Source organism: Pleurodeles waltl, chromosome 4_1 (genome assembly GCF_031143425.1).
Source record: "Pleurodeles waltl isolate 20211129_DDA chromosome 4_1, aPleWal1.hap1.20221129, whole genome shotgun sequence".
In the NCBI taxonomy this organism is placed as follows: Eukaryota; Metazoa; Chordata; class Amphibia; order Caudata; family Salamandridae; genus Pleurodeles; species Pleurodeles waltl.
Window position 1 is genome coordinate 595,555,365 of NC_090442.1, and position 18,523 is coordinate 595,573,887.

Below are 18,523 nucleotides of genomic sequence, written 5' to 3' on the forward strand. Positions count from 1 at the left end.
CAAAAAGGCACGCTTGTTAGATGTCTTGGTAAGGGCCCTTATGTTTGAAAACATTTTCACACTGTGCCTGGAGGTAAGAAGAAAGTCAAACTAGGCCTCCTCTGAATTCTTTTTAGTAAGGGCAACAGATTGATCCATGATGTCCCCAGAACAGTATGGCATTTTCATGTCTGAGAAGTTGTCTGTAACCCTTTTGTATGGAGCAGGAGACATAGTAATGTCTGAAATGGCTTGTCACATTATCTTTATTTATATTAGTAAGATGACCACGAAGCACGTTCTCCACTATGTTGTTTTTATAGGAACGGTGCATTACTCAGTAATTTCACAACCAGTAAGGCTGACTCAGTTAGATTTGAATGATGATATCCAGCACTTTGCAGTATGTACTAGGTTTATATAGGAAGCATTATCATTTGATCGCATTAAGCAGTAGACAAATAGTTTCAGGATTTCATTGTGGTATTCTATGGTGAAGCCAAAGAGCCTAGGATGAGGGACACATTGTGGTTTTGGGAATCAACCTGGATCATTGGAATACCAAAAATGGAAAAGGAAAAGGGCTAACGTACGGCAAACGCAAATATTGTTAATTTGACTGTGTGGTGTTAGAAATCACTTTTGTTTACTGGGTTCTACTGACAGGTGTGATAAGAAATTGAGTTTGGTGTGAAAATTAAAGTACATTATTTTTGTACCTATTGAGAGACTCAGGGGGATGAGTTTAGTGGGCATACATTTGTGATCATCTAAACCATGTTTTTGATGGTGTAATTTGTGTCTAGATGCAGTCTATTGCTTCAAAACTATTTTTATGTCTGCCATTAGCCTAGGCCTTTTAATTTTGTAAAACATATACTTGTTTAAAGGGGAATTCAGCCAATTTTCTTAATTCATTGGTCTGTTGGTGTGCCATTTAAATTTTTCTTCCACCCACAACCATACAGCACGGGACAGAGCAAGCCACTGGATAGCTTCACTTTGGGTGATAGTATTTTGCTCTTTCACTAGCAGCACATCCATACATAAGTTAGTTCTCTTTTGTGCTAATGTTTTTTTTGTTTTTAATGAATTACTTTAACGATGCCTTTGTGTTCAGTGTCTAATGTGACAGCAGAACTCTTTATACCAGATGTGGGCACAAGTCACATTCCACGCATATTCAGGTACTGTCTGCTGCAAATGCTTTTGTAGTACCCTTTATCTGACTGCTGGTGGTTCCCATCATAATGGATTGTTTTCATTTGAAAATGTTCTATGTTAAGTAAATTGATAGGCAGACAATTCTTCAGAACACATTTGTTCCGGACTCAATTTGACCAATGGTTCTGAAAATAACTTTACCCACAGAGAAAACTAGCCTTTTTCATGTTAAAAATGCAGCATTTTTAATACTTTTTCATTTCCTTCCTTGCTTCATTTCTGCTTCCTTTCTTTCCTTCTTTCTTCCTTATGTCCTTTGTTTTTGCCTTCTTTCTTTCATTCTCATTCATCTTTCCTTCTTTCTTTCTGTGTTTTTTCTTTTTTTCTTTCTTTCTTACTTTTCCTTTTCTTTCATTCCTTCTTTCCTTATTCATTCATTCTTTTATTGCCATTTCCTTAATTTGCTTTTTCATTTCTTCTCTCCTTCTTTCTTCCTTTTTTTTGTGTTCTTTTAGGGTTCATTTTCTTCTTTCTTGATTTTTTTTCTTTCATTCCATCTTTCCTTTTTCTTGCTTTCTATCTATTCTTCTTTCTTTCTTTCCTTCCTTCTTCATGTAACTTTCTATCTTCCATTCTTTCTTTCTTGTCTTCCTTTGTTTTCCCTTCTTACCTGCCTTCTTCATTTCTTGCCTTCTTCATTTCTTATCTTCTTTTGTTCCTCTTTTCCTTCTTTCTTTCCTTTCTTCCCTCTGTAATTTCTTCCTTTCTTTTTCCTTTCTTTCCTGTTTTTGTCCCTTCTTTTCTAATTTTGTCCTTCTTTTTAATTTACTTCTTTCTTAAAGGCGGGAGAGTGGCAGCCAATGGTACCTTGATTGGCTTCTTTAGGACTGTGTTACCTAAGACCTTTTGATTTTACTAAATTTATGCGTCTGACATAGTTTTGTTTATGGGTTTTAGCCACACTTCATCCACTTGCCTGTGGTTATGTCATTCACATTTTTACCCAGCCCACTTGAGCATGCATCAAGGGGCAAAGCATAAACCCACTTGAGTCATTGGCTTACTTCTCTATGATTCATGACGCTTCCCTTTCACAAGGAACATATCCTTACACAAAGTAGTTCTCCTCCATGCCATGCAGTATTATGCTAATATGTGCTTTATTGAGACCAAAACACGGTTGCCTTAAGTCAATATTTTTATAGATTGGCAAATCCTTAGTAGCTTCTGAAACAATAAAGTATTGCAAAAGCCATGAAAAAACAAAACAAGTATTGCCAAAAGGTTGGTGGACGACACCAGACCTATTGGCTTTGCCAATGCTTGTGTAAATTGAGCCATGGTAAAGAATTGAGACATAATTTTATGCCTTGAATGAGCAGTGGCTGGAAAAGTAAATTTACTTGTTGTCATGTTTGACCATGATAGTGATGATCGTTGGGAGAAAAAGCAATAATGGTGGAGAAGATATTTCACTGTCATGACAACTGTCATTTACACGACAGCTGTCTCAGTATTTTGTGGATTATAGTTATTACTGAAATATTTACATCTAGTTTCTCATGCATGTGCCCGAAAATTGTGGCCAAATCTAAGGGAACTATAGTGGATAATATGCTAACTAGTTCAGGGGAACTCTTTTAATTTGACTATACCCACCCTGACCTCCTTCAAGTCGATCTCCAGAGTTTCTTCTCATAAACGTTCTCCTAAAACCTAGTATATTCCATTAGTACTTGGAATAGTCTAGGTTAAATTGAAGCTGAATGAACTTAAATCACCAGAAATTTAGATGACAAGGATTTTCAAAAACGTATCTGACTCAAATGTTTTATTATAAATAAAGGAAGAAATATTTTGCATTTGGTCTAGCTGGAAGCACCCCACACCCCACCTAGATCAAGACAGCAACACATTATATATTGTTAAATGGAAAGTGTCCGACAGAGTCGGATTGGGAAAGAAAATGGGGCAGGCACCACAAGAAAAGTGGTCCCCATTAGATGATCAGATGCAAAATAGTGGTCAACATTTACAAACAGGAACAGTTTTGACATTGTGACACACACCCTCTCCCTCCCCCAAAAATGCATTATTGACTTGGTGGTTGGATAAATGATAACTGTCTGTGATAGCTTTTCTTGTTGTGAGCCAAGAATAAAAGACAAAACAGTGACCTTTGATGTAAAACATGAGAGAGAGAGAGAGAGAGAGAGAGAGAGAGAGAGAGAGAGAGAGACAGAGACAGAGACAGAGAGAGAGAAGAGATATACATCTGGTGGCTGAATTTTAAAATATGAAACCAGATAAACTGAAATCAATACTGGCTTCCCTACTTGTTCAAATTGTGTGATCCTAGGCACACATTTTATTTTGCAGAGCCTCCTTTTTCTCTATTATCACACAGGAGACCACTTTCAAATATTTGAGTTCAAGATGCGTACTTGTACAAGAACCTCTTAAGTTTTATCTAATAAGTTATAATGTTGCTCCATCAGTATAATAAGACTGTATATCACTTTCAGGGTTCATGTGGCTACTGATTAGACTCAGTTCACTAATGGCATTGTTGTTGGGGATGGGAAGCCATTAATGTTTCTAAATTTAGTGTTTAAAAATAATCTTTAATAAATGTCTATGTACTGATATAATCTGATGTACTAAGGTGAAACACTTCCACATGTTAAAGAAATAAGACACTATATCACATTATGGTTGTTGCAAGATATATACATGTCAAATCTTTTCTTGGCTTTGCCGACACTTGGAGCTACGTCTGACCCTTGGCTCAGCTTTGGATCAGCTTGCCATATCAATTTGCTGGCACGCCCACCTGTATTTGCAACTCAAGTTTAGTACAGAGGGACGTCAGTCACTTAATAGAAAGGTTTTTAAATTGCAAGGGCTAGAAACATTGAGCCCTGCCTACATGCACTGATTTCACAACTCTACCATCAAGGCTTCTAAAAGCAGAGATGAAGAGTGTGTAGTTATTATAATACATTTAAAATAATTAATCCAAGAGCAGGAACTCCAGGCTGTTGTGTTTTACTTGACCGTAGCCATGAGTTTCCGGGTAGAAGTACAAGGCCCAGGTGTGACGGGTCGGAACATAGCTTTAGGGGGTGTTTTGGGTGTGACACCCCCAAATGCATTCTTGGAATTTAGCTATGTCTGTATGTTTCTCATCGTTCCGATTTCACTAAGAGCTTTTGACTTGTTCATTTTTAGGAGCGGAAACTTAAATATACATAATGACTTGTTTGCCAACAAAATAGTAAATCTGTGTCTATAGAAATACTCCTAAATGAGTGCACATTTACTCCTTTTTGGAATTCACAAACCTTGGCAGTAGTAGACTTGGAAAGCTGAGTCAATCTCAGGTTTCCTGGCATACTACTGGCAATAAATAACCAAATGATGATGTGATGAATGCTTGCAAATAGTCTAAACAGTGGCAATCAGTCGGGGTAGCATTCCAATCCATCGTTTTACACTCACTGTGAGACACTCCACCGGGGCCCACCTAGTGCAAATCAGTACCAATCCTGTTGCTAATGGAAACAGTCCAGTCCGAATCTTGGTCATCTCACTGCTCTGTCCTGCAACACACCACTATTTTAGTTGGGAAATTTGAGATTCACATCCCCAAATATCACTAAGCTACGCCTCTCCCTGTCACATCTCTTGAATCGTCCCTTGAGACCTAACGAGCTCTGCAAACAAGAAAACAAAAAAATTTGCTTGAGATTCATAGGTTTAGGCTCAAAAGGAAGCATATTGCAATCTCTTTTTCACAGTATGTCAGAGGTTTGCATTGCTTTATATAGCAACTGGATTGTGTCTGTTCCTTGTGTATGGTTATTTTTTCTTGAAACAATTGAAACAATGTTCTTCAATTCTTTTAACTTTGAACCAAGATAAATGTTGTCTCTTTGTGTACATCTATTCACCATGGCCTGATATAAATGTTCACATCACATCTCTTTGAACTATTAAAGTGTTTACCTATACATCCTGCGTTCTTACTCTACAGGTTTCAGTCATGTAAATCATATTTCTATCTTTTTTCAGTACACTGCTGCCTTCTAAATGAAGTGTAATAAACTAAACTAAATGGAAAGGTGTATCTAATTTAGAGGCAGCATTAATGTACATAAGTGATTGGATTCTAGGCCAACATTACTTTATAAAGTAGTACTGTTCACTGATATTTAAGAATCATATACTTTAAGTTTATTAAAAAATGCATACATTTCTCTAACACATGACGTATCTTCAAATACATCGCACCTCATTCTCTGTTAAATCATAGTTAAAACAATTTATGGTATTCATCTTTAATATTCAGGTAGTCTTCTATGTTGTTGACTTTGTAAATATTTAAGGATCAAAAACCTGATTCACAAAACCCAATTTATTTCCTTGCAGGCTTACTGCTTGGTTTAAAGTTGATTTTCGGCACATATAGGACTCACAAATAACCTCTCAGGATTTTGAGGAGCCTTCCATTTCATAAAAGACAATCAAGCAGATTTTTCACATCCACCAGATGGAAAATCTGCATGACCTTGCAGTGTTCACCTACTTCAACAGGGTGGTCCATACCGAAATGCTATCTGTTCTGTCACTAACCAGAGATGTACAGTTATAGAAAAAGCATACGGGTACTTCTTCCACCATTGATAAAAATATTCTGCTCTTCCTGATTCTGGATATAAATTTTAAGATTATTTATTTGGAAACTTAATAACCAATTAAGTGCTCAAAAGGGGTGCACTCATGGTATGGAAAGTAAACACATGGCAGAGCCATTATATGCATTCTTTGCTAAGGATTACATTGACATGTTCATTTGCATATGCAAGGCATGCATTTATCTTAACTTTTCACAGTTAAGGCTAGCACAAACTTTTTTTGAATCTCTACATCAGTCGTCTTCAGACTTTCTCATGATTAGTACCCACTCAAATAAAACAATTTGGTCACTATCCACATAATTAAATAATATTTTAGCATAAAATGCATGTACAGTAAATATTGCAATTAAGTTAAAATTTGTAGTGGTGTATCAGGGAACATCCTCCAAGAAACTGGCAAAATGTATACATTCAGTAGTATTTTTCAATTTATCAGAATACATACATTCCAAACGCAACCAATATTTTATTTGAGCAGGGTTCTTTAAAAAAGGTTAAAAAACTACATTTGAAGGTGCTTTTCTTCCTCCAATGACTCAAGTATATTAAAAACACTGTACTGTATTACGGAGACCTAAAATGTGTACTGTGTTGGTGGCAAATGGGCATATATCACTGAAGACAGAAGACAGCTTTTTTCAATGTTTGTTGGTCATTGTCTTTTTTTTCTTACATTTGCAAAGTACTCGCCAAAGCACTATTGGTTTTCAAAACCACATTTTAAGTGGTTGAGAAAACATAATTTTATTAGTCTCACCTGCATCAGCCTGCTCTTGCGTGCGTTGGATATTGTGCTTTTCAAGGGGGTTGGTGGCACCCATTGCTTATCATTTATGGGCTTAATTGTCACTCTCATTTGCCTTATGCTAATTGGACAGTGCAAGCTGGCTTCACTTCCTCTTCTTTTGGCTGGAGAACAGACCAAGTACTGATTGCTTCATATGGCCGAGGGTCCTTCCGCTGCTGGTGCTGTGATTGAGATACTTGTTTCTTTCCTTCCCACCTCCATTCATGTTGTTTCTTCAAGCCCCTGTTGCTTCTTCCTCTTTAATCCATCCATCTGTGTTGCTTCTTCCCCACCCTTCTCCTTGTATGTGTTGCTTGTTCTCCTCCCACCCCTGTCCGTGTTGCTTATTCCACACTCATCCCCTCATTGTTCCTATTACTGATTCTTCTCCTTCCAGCCGCATTAAGGAAAAAAAATGGTAGGAAGTAGCCAACACTGGCCACTTCATAGTACTTTTTTAAATCGGCCCATTGACTTCCACTCACCCTCCCATTGTCTACCCCTACCAGATTGGCAAAGCCAATAGCTGGTTCATAGGCACAACCTATTGGCTTTGCATATGCTTGCTTCTCCTTTCCGGACGCTAGTACCGCTGTGAACATCCCTTTTATCCTCCCCACTTTAACCCACTCTCTTGCACCTAGTGCTCTTTTCTTGAGAAAGAAAATGCAATGTATATTAATACTCATTGGGGGCATATTTATACTCTGTTTGTGCCGGAATTGCGTAGGTTTTTTTTACGCAAATCCGACGCAAAGCTAACTCCATATTTATACTTTGGCGTTAGACCCGTCTAGCGCCAAAGATCTTGGAGTTTGCGTCATTTTTTAGCGTGGACACCTACCTTGCGTTAATGATATGCAAGGTAGGCGTTCCCGTCGAAAAAATGACTCCAAGGCATGTGCGCCTTATTTAAACTCCCTTGCAAAAATGACGCGCGGGAGTGGGCGGGTCCAAAAAAATGACATCCAGCCGCTTTTGCGTCATTTTTTTAACGCCTGGTCAGGGCAGGCGTTAAGGGACCTGTGGGCTCGGAAGGAGCCCAGAGGTGCCCTCCCATGCCCCCAGGGACACCCCCTGCCACCCTTGCCCACTCCAGGAGGACGCCCAAGGATGGACGGACCCAACCCAGGGAACTTAAGGTAAGTTCAGGTATTTTTTATTTTTTTTATTTTTTTGTGGCATAGGGGGGCCTGATTTGTGCCCCCCTACATGCCACAATGCCCAATGACCATGCCCAGGGGACATAAGTCCCCTGGGCATGGCCATTGGGCAAGGGGGAATGACTCCTGTCTGTGCTAAGACAGGAGTCATTTCAATGGGGGTTGGGAGTAAAAAAAAATGGCGCAAATCGGGTTGAGGCCCAATTTTTTGACGCCCAAGCTCCATTTTCCCCTACGCCGGCGCTGCCTGGTGTGGGTAATTTTTTTTGACGCACACCAATCAGCTGCGCCGGCTAACGTCATTCCATAAATAAGGCGCCCACATGGCGCTTTGGAATGGCGTTAGCCGGCGTTAAAATTTTTGACGCACAACTGCGTCAAAAAGTATAAATATGGCCCTGGGTCTTTAGCTGTACAGTGGTGGTGTGGATCGGCAAAGTGGAAGAGGTTAAATTCATGTTATATAACAGAAACCTGTTTATTGGGTTTCTTGGACATACCATTTTGGCAAGAAACATAATACTGAATAGGTTCACTTACATTATCTTTTTTCACTGGGGAAATCAATCTTTGCATACTTGAAACAACACTGAATGAGTGCTCTGCTGCTGTTGATCAAGTATAATTGTGCTGTAGTGTTACACATTTACAAACCTATACACATAAACCCCTTTTACCTTTTGAAAGTCACCTCAGATCTCACTCCTGTGTTCTTTTCTTAAAGTAAAAATACTTTTTAAAATTCGGCCGCTTATTTTTTCTTTATAAATATATATATATATATATATATATACATATATATATATATTTATATATACATATATATGTATATTTCTTACCGAAGATTCACAAGACCCTTAAAAAACCTCCAGGGAGACCAATTATCTCGAGTTGCAGATCATTATATGAGGGGGTGTCTACGTTTGTGGATAATTTTTTAGCACCCATGGTAAAAGATTTGATTTCATACATACAAGACTCAGGAGATTTTCTCAGATTATTAGACGGAGTGGCATGGCAATCTGACTATATGTTGGTCACTATAGATGTTGTTTCTCTATATACTTCTATTGCGCATGAATTGGATATGAATGCAGTGAGGTATTTTTTTACAACAAAGGAGTATTCATTTCTTAAAACATTCTGAGATGTTATTAGAAATGACAGAATTATGTTTAAGAAATAATGTATTCATATTCAATCATCAGATTTACAAGCAGATCTGTGGGACAGCCATGGAAGTTTCCTTTTCTCCAAGTTATGCGAACCTGATGATGGGTTGGTGGGAAAAGTGCATAGCTTGGTGACCTGAAAATGAGAAATATATGGAGAAAGTAGTGATGTGGTTATGGTACATAGACGACTTATTTTTGATCTGGAATGGTACTGAAGAATTGTTCAAGGAATTTTTCATTGGATTGAATACAAACAATGTTGGACTTCAGTTTACATGTAAAGCAAGTAAGACCTCTATAGAATTCTGAGATGTGGTGGTCTATATAGAAGATAATGTATTACAGACAACATTACACAGAAAACCCACGGCAACTAACAGTATCCCACATGGATCAAGCTTTCACCCTAAATCCCTTATAAAAAGTATTCCATATGGGGAATTTATACGGATCAAAAGAAACTGCTCAAATGAACAAGATATGGATACTAAATTTGGAGAAACTGAGCAGAGATTTTTGAGAAGAGGATACAGACTCAGAGAAGTGAGACAAGGTGAGGCTAAAGCAAGATCAAAAACACGAGCACAGGTACTGGTTGAAAGAAAGCAAGGTGAGAAAGAGACTGAATCTAATAACATAAGACTTATAATGTATTATAGCAAAGAGAACCAACAGATATTGAATATTTTAAATAGACATTGGCATGTGATTAAAAAGGATGGTGATATTGGATTACAAATTGGCACTTGTCCATCAGTAACATATAGGAAAGTGCCATTGTTGAAAGATATGTTAGTAAGGAGTCACTTTGAGATCCCGGCAGTTTCCAATTGGTTAGTAGATGGTAACAAGGGTTTCTATAGTTGCAATAAGTGCAAAGTTTGTAAAATTGGCTGCAATAACAAGGTGGTGACAGATTTTTGGGGTAAGGAATTCCCAATCAAAGATAAAATTACTTGTGAAACCACAATTGTAGTATATGTCATAAAATGTCTGTGTGGTTTAAGATATGTAGGCAGTACCATCTGTCCCCTGAAGAAGCGTATTTTGGAGCATATTAGGACGGTACAAAATGAGGATAATATTTACGCTATGACGAAACACCTAAAAAGTCATCAGAAATCTGATTGGTAACATATGAGGTATTATGGTATTGCAACAGCAAAGAAACAAGAGAGAGAAGGGGATAGAGTTCAGAAATTGAGACGTCTGGAGTCGAGATATATCATCAGACTAAAAACAAAGATCCCGTTTGGGATAAATGGCGATGAGGAACTGTATTGTCACCTGTAAATATGAACAAAAAATAGTGTAATGATGAATAAAATTCTTATCATAAGGATTAATTGCACCAACAGTGTATAATAGGGGTACCATACTACAACACAGGATAAATTGATTTGTTGTATTAGGTACTAGACCAAAATGTTAATGTACTCAAAATGATATTAGAACAATGGGTATGAAATAGATGTGTGATGTAACTAATGGAATAATTGCAGTATGGATATATATGTGTTGTAAGTATAGGTACCATTATATGAGTTGATGTGATGACTAGAAGAAGCTATAAGAAGTTTTTTCCTCTTTTCTTTTAAATGTATATAATAGGTATATAAATTATACTTAAGTTTCCTTCTTTGATTTGGGAGCTTGCTTTAAATCACAAGTTTAAACTCCTTGGACAACATATCCCATAATTCCACATAAAGGCATGTAGGCATACAAGAGTATATATAGTTGTAAATGGATTAGCTAATCACCGTGATTAAGACCTTGTGGGTTGAAACTCGTTGATGTTGGGGTTGGAGTTATCACATTGCACATTAAAAAGAAGTAATCAAGAATCCTGTGAATGCCGCATCATTGACCTTGTGTCAAAACTGTGTGGTGATTAATAGAGGGAAATGGTCCTTCCCTGGTGTGGGCACTGACGATAAGAGCGCGTCTTAAGTGGACTATTTATGGAAAATATATATATTATATATTTATATATATAATATATATATATATATTTTATATATATATATATGTATATATATATATATATATATATATACACAATATATATATATATATATATATATATATAAAAATATATATATACATGGTTCTGTCTTGTAGCACTTGTGCATCTTAGATAGGGCCTTGCTGTTTAAGTGGGCACTGCTAGCCTTATTGGCAGACTGTCCTACCGTGATTGAGACTATTCTACTTTTGAAACCAGCCACATTGTAGACACACTAGAATGGTACTAAAAAGTGCACATTTATTAACGCCTCAGTTTCTTCTCCTTTAAGAGGGAATGGAGAAAACGTTTTTACCAGGGCAAACACTGAACAATTGTATTCCAGAACACGTAGTTCATCACTGTGCCATCTAATGGTTGTGTCAAGTGTCCTCAAAACATCTACAAATTCACAATTTATCATTAACCTGTTCTGGGGGCGTGGCCACGCAAGTTAAGATGGCGGACTTGTAGTCCGAGAGCTCCAGCGGGGCATTCTAGTTATCCGGTGAATAGAGCCCGACCCCGGGGCCATCGGCGAAGGAGACCCGTGCGGACCCGGTCGGGAGAGACGGTGACGCGCGCTGGCTGTCTGCCGGGCCCTGGCGCGAGTGGGACCGGTGTAGCGGGGTGGCGCCACTGTGCCTTGAGGCCCTGGATACGAGCCAGGGACTCAAGTGGGCGAGGCATCCCAAAGACAGCCCTGGGGACGCAGCGGTGAAAGGACCCGGTCTTTGCTTTTGGAACCCCCCGGGTCTGGGAAGGAGGACCATGATCGCTGGGCGCCGGGAGGCGAGGGACCCGGAACCGTCCCGGCGGAACGGCAGAGGAGGCCGGCGGAAGCCCCCCCTGCGAAGGGAGTCAGGTGAGCGGGGTTCCCGGCTGGGGCCCTGTGGGAGCAGATTACTCCGGACCCCCTTTGGCCTAAAGGGGAACGAGAGGGCATTAAGGAACCACCTGATCCATACAAGACTGAAGAAAGCATAGAGATCGCCGGACCGTCGGCCGGCCTGGGCCCATTGACAACCCACGGTGGGCCCTTGGTAAAACCTTATTGGGGCGCCGGAAGCGATGAAGGAACCCCTGGGGGCCGGAACTGCCAACGGGTGCTACGGGGGGCTCCGGGCAATGAGGAAGGCCTAACGAGTCCTGGGATACTAGATGGACTCCACCAGGGAGTGGGGGTAGGGACTGCACCGGCCCCTGGTGGAGTGATTGAGTAAAAGGGCCTTGGTGGTCCTGGTGGAGGCCCATTCGGGGCGAACAGGAGGAGCAGCCACCACAGTGAAGAGGGCAACTGCTGACCAGGACACTGGTGTGTCGTCGTAAAATTATGAGGTGGGCCCACGTTGTCGGGACCAGGGGGCCCTAGCGACGTCTGGGTACAAGTAGCCAGCCAGGAGGCCGGATATCCGGTCCCTCAGAGATGATGACCACAAGAAACCGACGCCGAGGGAAGAAAATGGACCGCCCAACACCTAACTAACGCAAAGGGGAGGACAAGCAAGACCTTACGCAGTCCAAAGTGCAGGACACTCTAGACAAAATTCTGGGCTCAATTGAGGACACAAAAGCTACCCTACAGCACGACATCAATCAGGTCGCAGTGGAGGTGGGCCTCCTCCGGGCAGACCACCAAAAATTGACAGACAGGGTCCAGGAAACGGAGGTCACGCTAACAGATCTCATGCCGAGACAAAAGGACCTGGAGACCACAATGCATCTAACGGAGAGAATAACACGACTGGAGCAAAGGGCGGAGGATGCTGAGGGGAGAAACCGAAGGAACAATGTACGAGTGGTTGGCCTTCCAGAGGGGTCGGAAGGCACAAACATGGTGGAATTTCTGGAGGAATGGATGCGTACGACTATGGCCCCAGGGCGGCTGACACCGTTCTTTACTCTGGAAAGAGCGCACCGGGTCCCCACAAGGCCCCCGGCACCCGGAAGACCACCCAAGGGGTGATTGCATGACTGCTACACTACAAAGACAGAGACATCCTGCTCCAGAGGGCCAGGGAGGCAGGACCTTATAGAGTGGCAGATGGAGAAGTGACCCTCTTTCCGGATTTTACTATCGAGGTTCAAATAAAGAGATCTTCCTTTCTTGTGGTGAACAGAGCGATGAGGGAAGAAGGAATCAAATACTCGCTCCTCTTCCCAGCCAGATTGAAGGTGATGGAAGAGGGTAAGACCACTTTCTTTCAAAATCTCAAGGAAGCATGGGAATGGTTAGAGGCCCGTGGAGGACAGAGAAAGCGACGCGGGGACCGGGTGGAACCGCTCCACGGACCCCCGGGTGCTTGGGAGGGCGGCGGCACCGGGCCCTCCCCCGGACCGAACCGTCACAATCTCAAAAAGAACTGAGCAAGAAGGAGGCCCTGAGGGCAGCGGCATAAGTGGGCAAAGAGGCTTCCCCGCAGGGGAGCGAAGAGAGAGACTCAGACAGCACTACGGTTTCGTCAGTAGAGGGCTCTGGCTGCACGGAGTGGCCGCCGAGGGTGACCCCGCAGACGGCAGATGAATTGGGATGACCACAGGCGCAGACAGGCTCTGGGGTGGGGCACACTAAATGGATGGTCGGCACAAATGGACATTGAACCACCCCGACCAGTTTCTCGTCCAATCAGTTAGAATGGCGAGAACTATGCTTATTTGTTGGACTACGTTGCTTGGTTGCACGGTTCTACAGTTAGGGAGGTGCCCTGGGGTGGGGGAGTTGGGGTTTTTCAAGTTTGAATTTCGATGGTGCCTAGAGAGAGTAGGTTATACACAGGAGGTTCGTGGGAACACACAAAGGGGCGGGATGGCAACGAGAGGTGGTGGGGCCCGCATTTTTCCTTGATGCAACCAGATGGCAGACTATAATCTCTTAACATGGAACATACGTGGGATGGGTTCACCAGCAAAAAGACACAGAATATTGTCCCATCTGAAGAGGAGGGGCATACATGTAGCGACGCTCCAGGAAACCCACTTGACAACGAGGGAGGTGGAGAAACTACACAGCAGATGGAGAGGGCAGGTGTTCGCTACTAAGTACTCTGCCTACTCTGGGGGAGCGCTAATCTGGATTCGCGCTGGAGTACTCTTCGAAGTGATATCCATAGACATAGATCAGGAGGGCAGGTTCGTGGTGGTAGAGAGGTAACTCCATGGGGTTCCAATAATATTAGGAAGCATTCATGCCCCCAACCAGGACCAGGCCCCCATCCTGCAGCACCTCTCGTGCCACCTCACCCGCCAGCAACATGGGAAACTATTATTAGGAGGAGACTTTAACAGCATTCTGGACGTCGAGCTAGACCGCTCCTCACCTCCGCTGTTGGGCGCAGTGACGCATAAAATACCCAAGAAATTAAGAGAGTGGGTACAGGCCTGGGGGCTGGCAGACATCTGGCACGAACAGCACCCACATGATAAAGACTATTCTTATTACTCAGCCCTACATCAGATTCATACTAGGATAGATAGGGTGGTGTGCACTCCCGGAATAGCGAGAGGTGTGACACTGAGTACCTGGGGCAAATCATATCGGATCATAACCCATTACTATTAACGTGGAGAGCAGCTGAGGATAGGCCCCCCATACCACTGTGGAAGATGTCACCGACAGCATTGGAGGACCATGCATTCAGAGGGGCACTCAGCTCTTACTTAACTGACCATATTAACATAAACAAGGGTCAGCCTCCTCCAGACATATGGAATGGGAAGCACTTAAGGTGGCGACGAGAGGTTATAGTATAGGCCAGACAGTCGGGATAAGGCGCACATTAGAGTGAGAACTGATTACGCTAGAGAAGTCTATACACGAGTGGGAAAAAAATTAACATAGAGGAACACAGGGTCAGGAGGAGTACGAACAGGCTAGGAAATCCCACTCACAGGTGAAAGAACAACCATGCTACCAGAGATATTTAGCCTCAGTACAGGCTGAGGAGGGTAGATCGAGTAGGATGCAGGCATGGCTGGTGAGACCGGGAGGGGAGGGAGCGCTCATAGTGGGCGTACGTGATATGAAAGGCGACCACAGATTTAAACCAGGGCCCATAAATGATGCCTTTAAAGAATATTATACCTTCCTGTACAGGGAACCAGACGATCTCGATAAGGATCGCCTGGAGGGTTTCTAACGGCCGCTTCCGCTGCCGACCCTAACCAGTGAAGATGGCGAGGGGCTAGGAGGACCGGTGACAACAGAGGAAGAACTGGAGGCCATCTTGTAGCTGGCCCCAGGGAAAACACCCGGCACTGATGGTCTGCCAATGGACTTTTATAAGAATTACTCCAAGTTACTGGCCCCACAGCTGGTGGACCTTTACGCGGAAGCATTACACCAAGTCCTGCTCCCAGACACGTTCAGAGAAGCACTAGTGATCCCCCTACCCAAGTTGAAATCGGGTGACGTGTCTGTCACCAATTTCTGACCACTCTCAATGCTGAACAGCGACTTTAAAATTCTTAGTAAAATACTGGCCAACCGCCTGCTTCAGCATATACCCACACCAGTACACGCAGATCAAAATGGGTTTGTCCCGAACCGTAGCACATTGCTAAATCTTAGACACCTCTTCGCTATTCTACAAATGCCAAGTGCAGAGAGACCCCCAGAAGGGATGCTATTAGCAATAGACTTCGAGAAAGCCTTTGATTCGATCCGCTGGGACTACCTGAGGACGGTGATGTTAAGGATGGGCCTGGGAGCCCGGTGGGTTAAGTGGGAGGATCTTCTTTATGCAGCCCCGCAAGCGAGAGTGAAGACGGGAAAAACAATCTCAAACCCCTACCCCATACAAAAGGGCACTAGACAGGGATGTCCCCTGTCTCCGCTATTATTTGCCCTAGCCATTGAGCCATTGGCGGCACACCTGCGGATGGAGGGTATGGGCAGGGGAGTGATGTGGGGGCGGACCGAACACATCATCTCACTCTATGCTGACGATATCCTAATCTACCTCAGAAATGGGGAATCAGGGCTAACTTGGGCCTTACAGGCTCTACATCACTTTGGAGGTCTCTCGGGCTTGCAACTCAATAGAGGGAAGACCTTTGTTTTCCCGATGACAGCGGGCTGCGACCAACCTCCTGTGTTCCCGGAGGCCATGGTGTGGGCACCTAATACATTTAAGTACCTGGGTATACAGGTATTTCACGACCTGAGGGACTTACGAGATAGGAACATCGGTAGAGCGCTCGGCTCTCTTAGAGCCTCCGTTGGGTTCTGGAGGTCACTGAAACTATCCATAATGGCCAGGATATCATTGTCCAAAATGATCATGTTAACTTGTCTCCTTTATTATTTTACTAATTTACCGGTACAGATCCCCACGTCATGGCTACGAGAGCTGAACTCCTTACTCAGAGATCTGGTATGGGATGGAGGCCGACGCTGTACAGCACTCTCGATTTTATGTAGACCGCCCACAGAGGGAGGACTCAGCATCCCAGACTTCGAACTCTATTATTTAGCATGCCAATTACAGTGGACCTCTAGATGGTTGGCAGACAGGGGCCGCCTAGATAGGTGTACCGCGAAAAGAGAAACAAGAGGAGATTATATCAGACATGGTGGGCCGGATGGTGAAGCCTCAGGAAAAGAGCATGCTGACGAGGGTGGCCTTAGCCTGGTGGAAGAGGTGCTCATGGCGAGTGGGGGTGGGGAAGGCCTACTCCCCTGCATTACCACTATCCATGCTCAGGATGGAGACGATAGCGGGGAACCGGGTGGACACTGGACTGGGGGCGTGGACGAAGGCTGGGGTGGAGACGATCGGAGACCTGTTCTGTGGGGGGGTGTTAAGATCCTTCACTGAACTAGTGGACAATAGTGGGGTCCCCAAGGGACAGTTCCTCGTGTACCAGAGGCTAACTTATATCTTAAGGGACCACTGGGAAACGATTAATGCAGAGCCTGCCACACACCAGATACTGCACCTTCTACTGACGTCGGGCGAAGATACCCACCTAATCACTAAACTGTACAAAACTCAAATCGAAGACACATCAGCTACGACCTCTGAGAGGTAGATGGGAAGGGTCTCTGGCTCGGGAGCAGACAGACACAGAGTGGAGGAAGATGTTGGCATATCTGAAGGTAGTCTCAAGGAACACACGTTTGAGACATATTCAGTTCAACTACACACACAGAACATATCTCACCCCACTTCGCTTATCCTGCATATATGGAGGTGTTCCTAAGGTATGCCCCAAATGTGACAACGCGGACGCAAACCTTGATCATATGAGCTGGCACTGCCCAGAGGTTCAGACATGATGGGGGACGGTGACGAGAGACCTGAAGAGGCTGTTGGGAGTGACAATACCTCAAACCCCGGCAGTGTGCCTAGTAGGCCTGAAAACAGGATTAACAATTGGGAATGTTCAGGAGCGCTTCTTGGATATTGCACTAGTATTATTTAGGAGATTAATTGCCATGGGTTGGAAGTCACCCAGGTGCCCTATCATGACTGAGTGGAGGCAAGATGTACTGAGATGGGCTGGTGCTGAGCTGCAGGTTCTGAAGGGGGAAGAGGCGAGAGGCCTACACCAGACACCAATTGCCCCGGTCTGGGAGGAGGTGCTGATGGAGTGGAGAAATGTAGTGATGGGGGAAGGTAGTGACACGGGGGAAACTAATTGACAGATTAGTGAGACAGTTGAGACAGCGGGAGAACGGACCTACTGCCATATTACATAACACGGATGAAGAACAGCGGAAACATGAGGTCACTAAGAAGCAGACGGGAAGCGCAGATCAAAGGAAGGACATATAGTGAGGAGCTGGAGAATAGCAGGGTGATAATTAGGTGACCCTACATACATGGAAGGATTGTCGGGGACCGGGTAGGGGCCAGACCACCACAGCGGCACTGTTGCATCACGTCACTCCTCAACAGATAGATTTGGAAGGAACTGTGGCACCATCATGTTCATGTTAATGTTAATGCTGCTTGATATCAGTTTAAGACCATTATGTAGGGAAATGACAGTAAAGGTATGTGTCAGACGCCATCATGTTAGACCATACTTATGTTTGCAGCAGATGGAGACAGCAAAGTGCTCTAATGTTATCAAGACACAGTAAATTAAATATCAGCCTTAAGAATATGTAAAAGGGGAATGATTACTAACACCCATGAATACGGTAAAAGATTGTCAATGCCTAAAATAACCTAATTTCTACAACAGCAAAATGTTAATAAATATATATATATTTTTTTTAAAGTCAGATTTTAAATTACAATTTTGAAAATGCCGCTTTTAGAAAGTTGGCATTTTCCTTTCTTAGCCTGTCACTGGTGCAGCTGACAGTTGGGCTTTGTGTATTCCCCCTAGACAGCCACACAAAATAGGGAGCTTAGTTGTGCCTGGATGGGCCATCTCTGGCAGAATGGGAGGGAGGAGCTCAAACACCTCTACACAAAGGGGTACATACCCCCTGTGGTTAGCCTGGAGCCAGGACAGGGAAGCATTGCAAGCACTCATCAGAAGGATCGTCAACGACAATGGATTAGGACCTCGCACCAAAGCCTCACTGCATCTCA